Source organism: Mauremys mutica, chromosome 2 (assembly GCF_020497125.1).
Source record: "Mauremys mutica isolate MM-2020 ecotype Southern chromosome 2, ASM2049712v1, whole genome shotgun sequence".
NCBI lineage: Eukaryota > Metazoa > Chordata > Testudines > Geoemydidae > Mauremys > Mauremys mutica.
This window is the reverse complement of record NC_059073.1, coordinates 235,505,371-235,517,424: the sequence shown is the minus strand read 5'-3', so window position 1 is coordinate 235,517,424 and position 12,054 is coordinate 235,505,371. Positions and strand designations below refer to the sequence as shown.

General features: G+C 37.2%; 1 long non-coding RNA gene across 1 annotated transcript in view; it reads right to left on the bottom strand.

Moving 5' to 3' along the window:
• Positions 1-11,343, bottom strand: part of LOC123362802 — a 46,185-nt gene extending 34,842 nt beyond the window's left edge. Inside the window, exon 1 of the long non-coding RNA XR_006576577.1 lies at positions 11,268-11,343. This is a non-coding gene — a long non-coding RNA (uncharacterized LOC123362802). The remainder of the gene's footprint in view (positions 1-11,267) is intronic.
• Positions 11,344-12,054: the final 711 nt, after the last annotated feature.

The window sequence follows — 12,054 nt, the reverse complement described above, 5'->3', positions numbered from 1 at the left end:
ACTTGCAGTCTTATTTACATTATTAATTTACTTAGCAAACATTTTTAATAGTGCAAACAGAAGGAGTGGAAGCCTTGTTTGGAGAGCTCTTGTGAAGAGTGCTGTTTGCTCTAGCTCAGGCAGATGAGCAGACACAATCAGACTGAAATGTGAGTTTTTCAGGCATATAATAGACCCTTGGCTTCTCAAAGCCTCTTATCTGATTGCAAAAAAAATTATCAAAGGTAAACTTCACAGCTCATGGAATTAAAAGACAAATGAGATGTCATAATTATCAAAGTGGCTAATTTAGAAAATTAAGCTATTCACATAGGTGACATAATTGCTTGTCACAATCACTCTTTTTCTCATTAGCCGCCTTCTCCTCAGCACCTACATACAGTGGAGGATTCTTTAGCCTTGGAAATGAGAGCATGTACTGTAATCTCTTAATAGTATTGATGTAGCCCCTGAAATTAATGCACAAATATATTTATCAGGTTTATTGATTTAACAGGTTTAATCAAGTCTCATATTTCACAATTTGGTATTTGGAATTCTTTGTATTTTATCAGATCTCTTTTTTAGCATCTTTTAAAATTAAACAATTTAAAATTAATTAGTTAATTATGAAGGAAGGCTTTTATCAAGCCAGCATGCAGTATGTTAATTGTTTTTTGGCAGCAATATGGTTTTAGCATACAATCAGGCTTTAATATATAATTTTTGTGGTTTGTATCTAGAAAATTAGATTGTCCTCCTAAATTATGAATGCATATATATATATATATATATATTCATTATAAATAGAAATAAAATAGCATCTCTTTATATTAATGATTCATTTTATTTTTAAATTTCAGCAAATTTAAAATATCATCCTAAATAATACTCTGTATAAGAAAATCATTTGGAGGAAGTAGTTAGACTTCCCTGATAATCACATTGTTTATGAGTCAGCAAGAACAGAAATTATTAAGGACAATTTCTAAGAAAGAAAATGAGACTGGTTTGCTATGTGTGTTTCGAGGCATGACATTGTAAATGGGCAAGGTTAAAGATTTTGGATTAAAAACATGACTGTGAGATTGATTAGGGTCCTACAGTCTTGTAAAGTTGGTAGAACATAGCTGACATGACTTATAGTTTGCTGAATTCTGAGAGATTACATTGATGTCATTCATTTGAAGAGATAGTTCATCCTGGATGCATATAGTGAAGCTGTCATCTGTACATTTCACAAATATTCATGTGGCTAACATGTTTTGATTAGACTAACGCTGAACGACACCATTGAATGGGTCATGTGTCTAAAGAGCTATGTCATGTTAAAGTCAAAGCCTGTAGTTAAAAATAAAAAGCAAAACCTACAAAACAAAACAAGGCCACCTATCAAAACCAAGACTCATTTAAAGGTTTCTGTGAACCTTCCATCTCCATGTCTGAGGTATATAAACATATGCAGTAACTTGTATTTTGCACCAAACCTAATAAAATTAATTAGGCCTCTGACAATACAAAACAAAAACAACATTCCCTCAGATTGATTATTTGTTCTGAGCTGACTCCTGCGCAGTTCTGCACGGATATGCTAGTAGGGAAATAGGATTTATGGAACTTCCTCCGCACAAACAGTAACTGGGCAGAATTCCAACCTAGCGTTCATGAGAGTGATAGGGAAAAACTATCTTCTCAACAGGGTACCACAGCCTCAAGGCTTCACAGTCTTAGGCAAATTGTAATAGGCTTCAGAACACTTTCTTTTTTTTTTAACTTGGTATATGAGGCTAACAAATATTTAATGTCAGATTTTGGTCTTTCTTATCTATTGAGTAACTCTTTCCTGTTGCATATGGTTTTATACCCTATTTGTTCTTCATGTATTATGTATAGTACTTGCTTTAATACAACTTATCCTGGTGACTACCCGACACACCATGAGCTCCCTGTCTAAATCTCTTTCATCTTTAGATAGTTTGGGGGGTGAGGGGAGGCTTGCAAAGAAGTCTAAATCTGTTATCAAGTGTCTGAAAGCAGGTGCTGATTTCCAACTCCTGAAGTGGTATAAAATGCCCATTGTCCTGACTGTAGGCCAAAGGTGAAACCAGCTTGGGAGTTGGTGCTTGTACATTCCATCAGAGGAGTAATGACGGTAGTTTAGTATAAAGAACATGTATGGTACGTGCACTGATTGTTGGTGATGAACAGATTCCTTGGTCATAAACTTCTAAGGAAGTTTAACTGAATGGCATATTCCTTGGTCATAAACTTCTAAGGAAGTTTAACTGAATGGCATATTAGGACCTACAATGTTAAGATCTATAGTTAAGGAAAGATGTCATTGCTAACTAACTCTTTAACTGGAATATTTATAATAATTTTTTCCTGTCAGACCTAAAAGCAAATTATCAGTGCATTCAAAGCAGGTAGGGGTGCTGAATGGAACTGGAAAGAGGTCCCTCTGGAGAGGTCCAAAGCAACCTTCTTTATAGCTTAGTCCAATTTCCAGCCAAATAGGTCAGCCTTCAGTGAGGTGCAGAAACTTATCCCTTGGCCTTGTGCATATGAGAAGGACCTATCAACATGGGTAAATATTGTACTCCAGGTCTTTTGTTTGGACATTTCCTCCAGATTAATCAACAGTGCTTTAAAGCACATTTGAATTGATTAGATCTGGGATTGGCCCTGTAATAAAAGGAGTCTTTCCAGTGGCCCATTTTGGAAACCCCCCAAACAGTGATCAAATATGTTTATGATGCCGTCTGATTTCCTACACACAGATATAATAAGCTCTTCACTCTTGAAAGTTTCTTCTATAGCTGTCATTGCTGACCTGCAGCATCACATTCTCTTATACGCAGGATCAAAGACATCATCAGTGTGGGAGTTAGTCAATACAGAGCATGCACTACTTAAAGATATTGCTTGCAACCATCCTTTTTGTTTTTAAAAGGGTCACATGTTGGAGACAATTGTCTTATTACTTAAATGGAAACCTCCTAACTGTGATTGTATGTACTTTGACATGTCCCTGGTTTTTGTTTTGCTTAGAAAGAATAACAAGGAAGCTTCAGTAGCACCCCAAATGTAACCTGAAATCAAAGAAATATGTACACAAAGGTTGTTAATTGTCTTTACCAATGTTTACATAAGGGAGATATTTTTTTCATTGCTCCATCTCAACATCGTACTGTAGGAGGCCAGAAACCACAATGAGTTAAGCAGTAGCCTATGCTGGAAGAGGCGGGTGTTTTGATTTGGGTCTCTAGAAATTTAGTTCTTTGCTTATTGTAAAACACTTCAGTTTTGAAGGAAAAAATTTACATTTCTCCTATTTAGATGCTTTTTCCCCTGTCTCTCTTTGCGAATCTCAAATCAAAACAGAAAAAAGTTGTCTCCAAATAGAAGTTGTTAAAATATTATCAAATCCGATTCAAATACAAACTTTTAATACCAGTAGGTTTTTGTTGTCATTTTTAAAGGATCATCTTCTACATAGAACCTTTTCATAAAGAAAAAAATAGTTTTGATTGTCAGAAAATACTTCGACTGGAGATATTATAGCAGTTTCGATTTTTGTATAACCTGGCAATTTAAAATATGTTTTGTCACAACTATGAAAGCAAAGCATTTTAAAGAATTAGATATGCAATTAAAACAATCAAATATGCCATTTTGCAGTGAATGTATGCCATTCTCTAACATATTAGGACAATGGTGTCTTAGTTCACCAGATACCATTTTATTCCAAAGGTAGCCCTGCAGAATGAGCTTATATATTGTCTTTTGCACCTGCTGATGCAGGAAACAGTCTTTAAAATGGGAAACCAGTCTCTGTGTTTGTAACTGGCATTTTAACATAAAACTCCTGTATATTTTCATATTATAAAATAAACATATGCACTTTTACTTGTGCACATCATAGTTTTAGTTGAAAGAAAAGAAGGAAAATATGGTGTGAAAAAGACTAAATCATGATTTCCCCCCCTCAAAAAAACCCAACCCTGAATACAAAGAGAGTGAAAGATGAAAAATACAGGGCCCGATTCTAGACCCTAGGGAAAGTGGCTAAACTTTGTAGCTTGTGGAGTCTGTGGCTAGTTTGGTTCCTCACTAAAGTTAGGGCTGTTCTAACTTTCTCCTTTTTGCCTATGGCCCCAAAGGGACATTCTGCTAGCCCAAAATAGCCAGAATATAGAGATGCTCCAATCCCATGCTCTTTCCTTTGCCACACCTCTTCTGTGATGTGTGATAAGGGCATGGATAGAATCACAATGATGGCTCCATTGCACCCAGGGATTCCCCCTACAGAGAGCCCATCGTGTTAGGAATTCACACTAGATCAAATTGACCAAGCATTTGTGTTTGATCAACAACACAAAACTCGCAGCAATAGCTTTTGCTACTTACCAAAATAGGTTACTTTTCAAAATGATCTACAAATATACACTTTATAAACAACAATAATATTCTATTGTATCAAGCCATTCATCTGAGGGGCACAGATGCTTTACAAACCATATGGGCAGATCCTCAGCTGATGTAAATTGTTATAGCTCCAGTAACTTCAGTAGAGCTATGACCATTTACACTAGCCAATAATCTGCTCCTTAATCGTCACAACCCCCCTGAATTAGATGATTTTATTATTTATTTACTATTTATTTATTCATGTAGTATTTTTATTGTCTCCATTTCACAGATGGGAAAACTGAGACACGGAGAGTTTAAGTAATGTGACCACTGTCAGAGCTCATAACAGATCCCAGGACCCACAAGAGAGCTATGTGAACTTTCTGTACAGAAAACAGGTCGAATTTGCTAGATTTCAGTTTTTCATTATCTAGTCAAAACTCAGTTCAGGATTGCTAATTGTTTCCTGAGATTTGCATACCTTTTAGTGAGCTCATCCCAAGTTCAGAGTGAAGCTTGATCCAACTTCCCACAAACTTAGACCTGCTGTTCAAGATCAGGCCTTCTCTTCCCTCAAGTAAGCATCACAACTAGAACAGGGCAGGCCACTGTTTCCCCTTCCCACAACAATTTTTGAGATTTTGGATATTTTCCCATCTGGCATTGGGACAAAACGTCAAAATCTTGAGAATTTTTGCAAACTGCAAATTCTAACAAATGTTTAGTTTGGGTCAATCAAAATGTTTCATTTTGATAATTTCAAAACATTTTTGTTTTGATTTCAACCATTTTTTAAATTATAATTAGCTTACATTTTGAAATAAAAAGTCACTCCTAGCCAGAAAATCTAAATTTCTGTTTCGAGAGTATTGCAATGACATGTTTTGACAGTTTCAAAAAAAATTTCAACTTTTTTTTTGAGTTGAGGAATGCATCTGAACTTACCCTTTACCGTGAAACATTTCATTTTTGATAAATCTGCATTTTTTGGTGAAAAAACATTTTGTAGAAAAATTCCCAAGCAGCTCAACTTCATAGAATCATAGACTTTAAGGTCAGAAGGGACCATTATGATCATCTAGTCTGACCTCCTGCACAACGCAGGCCACAGAATCTCACCCACCCACTCCTGTATCAAATCTATGTCTGAGCCATTGAAGTCCTCAAATCATGGTTTAAAGACTTCAAGGTGCAGAGAATCTTCCATGGTCAATATAAATAAATCTTTCCGGGTACAGAAGTTAAGCTGGCCTTCTATAAAGTGTACATGCCTCTGCTTCCAACTGTGCATAAAACTAAGACATTTGTTCAGCTACTGACATACAAACTTCTATAAACATCAGTTGATAGCTGAATGGATGACTTGCATCTCAGTTTTATTTGACAATGTTCCAGTTAGATCGGCACAGGACTAAACCCTCTTTTCAACACACAGTATTTTGCTCTTGCAAGCAAATTTGGCTATTGGCCATCTCTCCTGTTATTGATGATGAGTCTGTGAACTGCATATACAAATGATTTAATTGCATATATAAATGATTTAATTGCATATTAGCTCTATCTAATGCGGATGTACCCAATCATATAATTATTCAAAAGATAATGATTTTTGTATCCATTTATCAAAGAAGTTGCATATTTAGTTCACATTTTAGGGAGATCTTTAGTAAGCAAGTTCTATAGCAACTTACATGGAAACATACTGCACCTTTTGCTAGTATGCTTTCTTTTCTACTTAACTCTCCTTTACTGAATAAAGTACATGGATGAGTTTTAATGAAGTGGGCGTTCTTAAATATCAACAAGCAAAAGCTAGTTTTTATCACTCTCTAAAAAGCACTAAACAGTGGGCTATTATTGTCAGCATTCAGTGGGCTATTATTCTCAGCATGGTTCACAGTCATGCTGGAAGGGCATAACGAGTGGGGTCCTGCAGGGATCAGTTCTGGTTCTGGGTTCTGTTCAATATCTTCATCAATGATTTAGATAATGGCATACAGAGTACACTTACAAAGTTTGTGGACAATACTAAGCTGGGAGGGGTTGCAAGTGCCTTGGAGGATAGGATTAAAATTCAAAATGATCTGGACAAAGTGGAGAAATGGTCTGAAGTAAATAGGATGAAATTCAATAAGGACAAATGCAAAGTACTCCATTTAGGAAGGATCAGTTGCACACATACAAAATGGGAAATGACTGCCCAAGAAGTACCATGGAAAGGGATCTGGGGGTCATAGTGAATCACAAGTTAAATATGAGTCAACAGAGTAACATCGTTGCAAAAAAAGCAAACATCCTTCTGGGATGTATTAGCAGGAGTGTTGTAAGCAAAACATGAGAAGTAATTCTTCTGCTGTACTCTGTGCTGATTAGGCCTCAATTGGAGTATTGTGTCCAGTTCTGGGCACCACATTTCAGGAAGGATGTGGACAAATTCGAGAAAGTCCAGAGAAGAGCAACAAAAATGATTAAAGGTCTAGAAAACAGGACCTATGAGGGAAGATTGAAAAAGTTGGGTCTGTTTAGTCTGAAAAAGAGAAGACTGAGAGGGGACATGATAACAGTTTTCAAGAATATAAAAGGTTGTTACAAGGAGGAGGAAGAACTCCTCCTAACCTCTGAGGATAGGACAAGAAGCAGTGGACTTAAATTGCAGCAAGGGAGGTTTAGGTTGGACATTAGGAAAAACTTACTAACTGTCAAGGTGGTTAAGCACTGGAATAAATTGCCTAGAGAGGCTGTGGAATCTCCATCATTGGAGATTTTTAAGAGCAGGTTTGACAAACTCCTGTCAGGAATAGTCTAGATAATACTTAGTCCTGCCACCAGTGCAGGGGATTGGACTAGATGACCTCTCGAGGTCCCTTCCATTTCTATGATTCTACGATTCATCTGTTCTAAAAAGCTTCAGTCGTCCAGTTTGGAAGAGGAAACAATACATATGTGATCAATAGCACATTGCCAATAGGAAGTGAACAGTTCGCAAATACTTCAGAGTTAAAATTGTCCATATAAACTATTTGGCAAATACTGCAAGTAACAAATATAGGTACCGAAATCTGAACTGATTCATGTACAATTCACAACTAGTCAAGAGGACTAACACATAATCCAAATAATTCAACCACCTCCAGTCAAGAGTAACCCCATTTTATGGCCATTCTACTGAACCTTTTCCATCTGCATCTTCCTTTTTATTTCATTTTAAAATATTGAAACATTACACAGGAGCAGGGAAGGGTCCCAGTAGGATTCTCCCTCTGTTAAAAAATTAGGGACAGGGGAATGTGCATTTCTAAAGATGTAAAGAAGGAAGAATGGGGGGAAATGAGTTAGTCAGGGCAGCCAGAGGACATCACAACTTTCAGACTATCTGGTATGAATTATACTTTTGTAGGCCTGAGACCCCCAACAACTTGTTGCTTCTATAGCTACAGTGATTTTATCTACTTACCTTTAGTAGCTATCTAAGGCATAGATATGTCTTGGTTTGCTGACAGGAGGGCTTAGAGCTGTGTGTGAAGCTAGTTTGGTGTTAGTAGAGATCAATGTAAAATCAAGCTATTGACAGAATTTTACCATGGCTAAATACTACTTTACATAGTGGGACCAGGAATAGCCATTGTGGATCAGATCAGGGTGTGTCTAATCCAGGATCCTGTCTCCCACAGTGACCAGAATCAGATACTTCAGAAGAAAGTGCAAGAAACCTTGTGGCACACAGTTATGAAATAGTATTTGATCATTCAGCTAAAGATTGTATGGTCGTGAAGGCACTTTTTACTTGCCTGTAAAGAGCTATGAACACCTCTGGCACTATACAATAAATCATAATTATAATCTCCAAGTGCTTTACCAAAGTTCATCAGTCAAGCCTTACAACAACCTTGTAAGGTAGGCAATTTTCTCCCTTTTACAGATGGGTAAACGGAGGCCAAGAGGGATTAAGTGACACCCCAGCTCCATGCTCTAATTACTCCAATGATCCTTCCCTACAGGTGAGACAAGAACATGCAAATAGCACTTTGTGCCCTTGTGAAACTCATTTTTCCCTTAGCTCATTGCTGCCTTCTTATCCTATTTGATAAAAAGGCTCAAAATCTTGACAAAGTTAAACTACACAAGATTTGTACCTGCTGAGATGAGTACATAGACCAAGGGCAGTTTTTGCCAGGCTGATGGTGGAACTTGGGATGGCTAATCATCCTGGAGAAACTCAATGCCAACATTTTCTTTCCAAATAAAAAGAACCTGGCACTACTCTTTGTAGTTTGGGAACCCATTTCTTATGGAAAGAAAACTCCACGGGGTTGCACTGGGTGCAAGTCTGAGCAACATTTGCCCTTTAGTTATCTTATGGGAGATTCTTGGATAATACTAACATCCTAAATATTTACAATTAAAAGGGAAGCAATGCAAGTCTGACCTGGGTTCAGTTTGGTGTTCCACTCCAAACAGACAAGTTAACCTACCTGTGCTGAAAGACCTGCTAGGATTTGCTACTGTTGGGTGAACCTGGGCCAGGTTTATGAGTCAGTGTCAAAATCATGCAAAACTAGTTGTTTTTCACAATTTAACATGAAACAAGAGTTTTCCTTTGTGATCTTGGGGTCAATTAAAACTAAAACTCTGAAAAGGGGGGGATGTGAACCATCCCAATCAAAGGAAATGTGGGCACAAACCTGGTGAAGTGAAGCCTGTGAATTCAAATCAATACTAAGCAACACTTCATTTTAAGCATCACCTATTGATGAATTGTGCAGTTATTTATTAATATACAGAATTTCCAAGCATGTTCTAAATAGTATTCAGGACTATTTACGTTTTACAAATCATTTACATTTGTCTAGAGCATAGTACTACATACTTTGGGGATAGGAAAACCTAAAATAGATTAGACAGAAGAATTATAACCCTTTAAAAACACTGTAAATTCATTTCATGTATGTTATGAAGCCTTTTGTTTTATTGTTATCTGTCTCACAGAGCTGTTGTGAAAATCAGCTAGTTGTTTGCAAAGCATTTTAAAGATAAGTGAAGAGCATGATGTTGCCGCTGGTACAAAGGGAATGTAGAAAAGGAATGTTGTGACTAGTAGGAAAAGGAAGAAGAAACTGAAATAAATAAAATGACTTTTAGATAGCCAGTTTTTGGTCTGGTTGAGTTTGCAAATGGAATTGGAGTTCTTAATTATTCTTGAAAATCTGGGAATCTTTCTGAAAATAATTATGATGGGATTAATATGAATTAACTAAGCAAAAGAACCCCACATCATAATCTCCGTTCATTCCATTAACACGTCGCCAAAATATGTGGCTGATCATTGTTTCAGTGTCAAATGGATTGAGCTTTGGCCTTAAAATACAAGAGCAATGTGGGATAGCTCAGGTTGATAATTTTATGGGGTTTGATTGGTTGGCTGTTCATTTTTAAGGAATATGTGCATCTTTAATGTCTTGCTGAAAACCTTGATGACAAATATCGACACTGTGCTGTGCTTTAATACTGTCAGATTTTTAATTTCAGAAAGTGTAAACGTTGCCAAGTTTTGAAGGTCTGAACCAAGGATACTGACATAATTTTCAAAGGCATGGGTAATACCTCAGCACCTCCCCTCGACATAAAACCCAGGGGTTTGACACAAGCAAACCTCTCCATAATCCACTTCATGCATAACAATTCTGTCAGCCATCCTCACTGATTATTCGAGAATCCGCATGCTGAATTGTGGTTTGCATATGAAGTTCAGATGATGTTATTTATTGCTGATACTGTTTCAACTGTATTTAGTTCCACTGACATGGAAAACACTGCAGCCAATTGTCCTTATTACAGTCCCTGTGTATTTCTTCCCAGTGCATTTGCACAGGGGGAAGATGTGAGCGTGGAGTGTACTTGACTGCCAGGCTGAATGGCTCTGTAATGTAGCTTCAGCATGGCATAAATTAAGCTGTCATTTTTTTGGCAGCAAGTGCAGAGAGGCGATTTTCCTGTACTGTAACATTTGAAACAACAATTTTCTGGCTCCAGTTGTAACTGACAGTTCTGTGTGATACATGCTCGACATTTGTGCTTCAGGGGCTGCAGCTGGAAAAAACCTTCAGGGCAAGGTATAGTCTTTATTAGCAAATTGAGCTTGCAGTTGCATAACATGAACATTTCCTAACTCTTTCCAAGGAGGCTGTCACTCATATACCATGAAAAATTATATTTAAAATTTACTAGGTGTCATCAAGATATTTAACTGTGTTTCTTATATGCAAAACATTATTTTTTATAATGACTGGTAAATATATTCATTGGGAAGATTGTTTACCCAGAGAGAGCTGGCCACTAGAGTTTGATAGGCATGTGTCTCAAGATGATGGTTTGAGGACTGGCCAGATTAAAAAATGATCTTGGAATTCATGGCCAGGTTCAGGCTGGTGAAGAAGTAGGACATTGATGAGGTGGCAACAGTACTGGCAAACTGCCCTTTCTTGGAGTGTCATTAATGAATGGCTGTGAACATCTTCGAAGGAAACCTCACCTGTTTGTCTGCCTAGATGTAAGCAGCAGACTAGTTCATCTCAAAGAAGGTGAGAGGAAATTAATTAAGGAATTACCTGTGGTAACTTATCAATTTTGCAGACATCCCCTATTTCAGAATCTGAGTAAATGACTCCACTGACATTTAAGAAACCCTGGGACAAATTCTGTCCCCACTTATGCTGGTGAAGTCAATGGAGTTATGCCAGATTTACACTTGTGCAACTGAGAGCAGAAATTGGCTCAAAGTCTCTAATGTTACAAAGTGATTTTCTTACCATCGCTAAAAGATTGCTTAAATGTGCCCACTTTACCTTCAGATATTTTGACATTTGCATATACAGTACCTTTATTACTTCCAAGCTGACTTACTTCAATACGTTTCTAATTGGTCCCCTGGCAACCTCTATTAGCATTCACTTCATTCGAAGTACTACTGCCAGTCAGTCATTGTTGCCCATTCTAAATGTTCAGGTCATAATATGCTCATTCTGAAGTCATTCCTTTGGTGTCTAATTCCTTCTGGTATTGACTTTCAGATCCTGCTGTTAACTTTGAGACCCTGTTGAATATGGGCTTCTGATCTATGCATATTTTTATATTCCCCACTTGCACTTTTGTGTCTTGGAATTCCTGGCTGACTTTGTCAATGCCTCCTAAAAGATTTGGATGCCCAGTTCCCATAAAAAATAATGGGAATTGAGCTTCCAATTGCTGTTTTGTAAAATCTCAGCTGCAGTGGTTTTGTTGAATCAAAGGCTCTACAGTTTTGGGGTTTTTTTTCCAGTTGATGAGCTCAGTTTCTGAAACTGCTGCTTCTGAAGAACAGGAATGAACTACCCCAATTTCTCAAGCAAGATCTGAATACATTGCTGCCTTGGAAAGTTTGTCATTGTTTATATTCTCACCTAGCTCTGTGTTGAGTATTAGGCATGTTTTTATGAATTAGCTCCTAACTTTTATTATAGCAGCACTCAGTCTCATCGATATAATTAAGGGTCTGTCAATGCTTCTATTACACACCTCTAGTTTAAGAAGCTTAAAACTCAGCCATAAAAATCTCTTTTGATTAAAACGTGGCAAATATGATCTCAGTCCGGAGTATGGGGTTGTTGGGTTTTTTTCAGGGGTTGG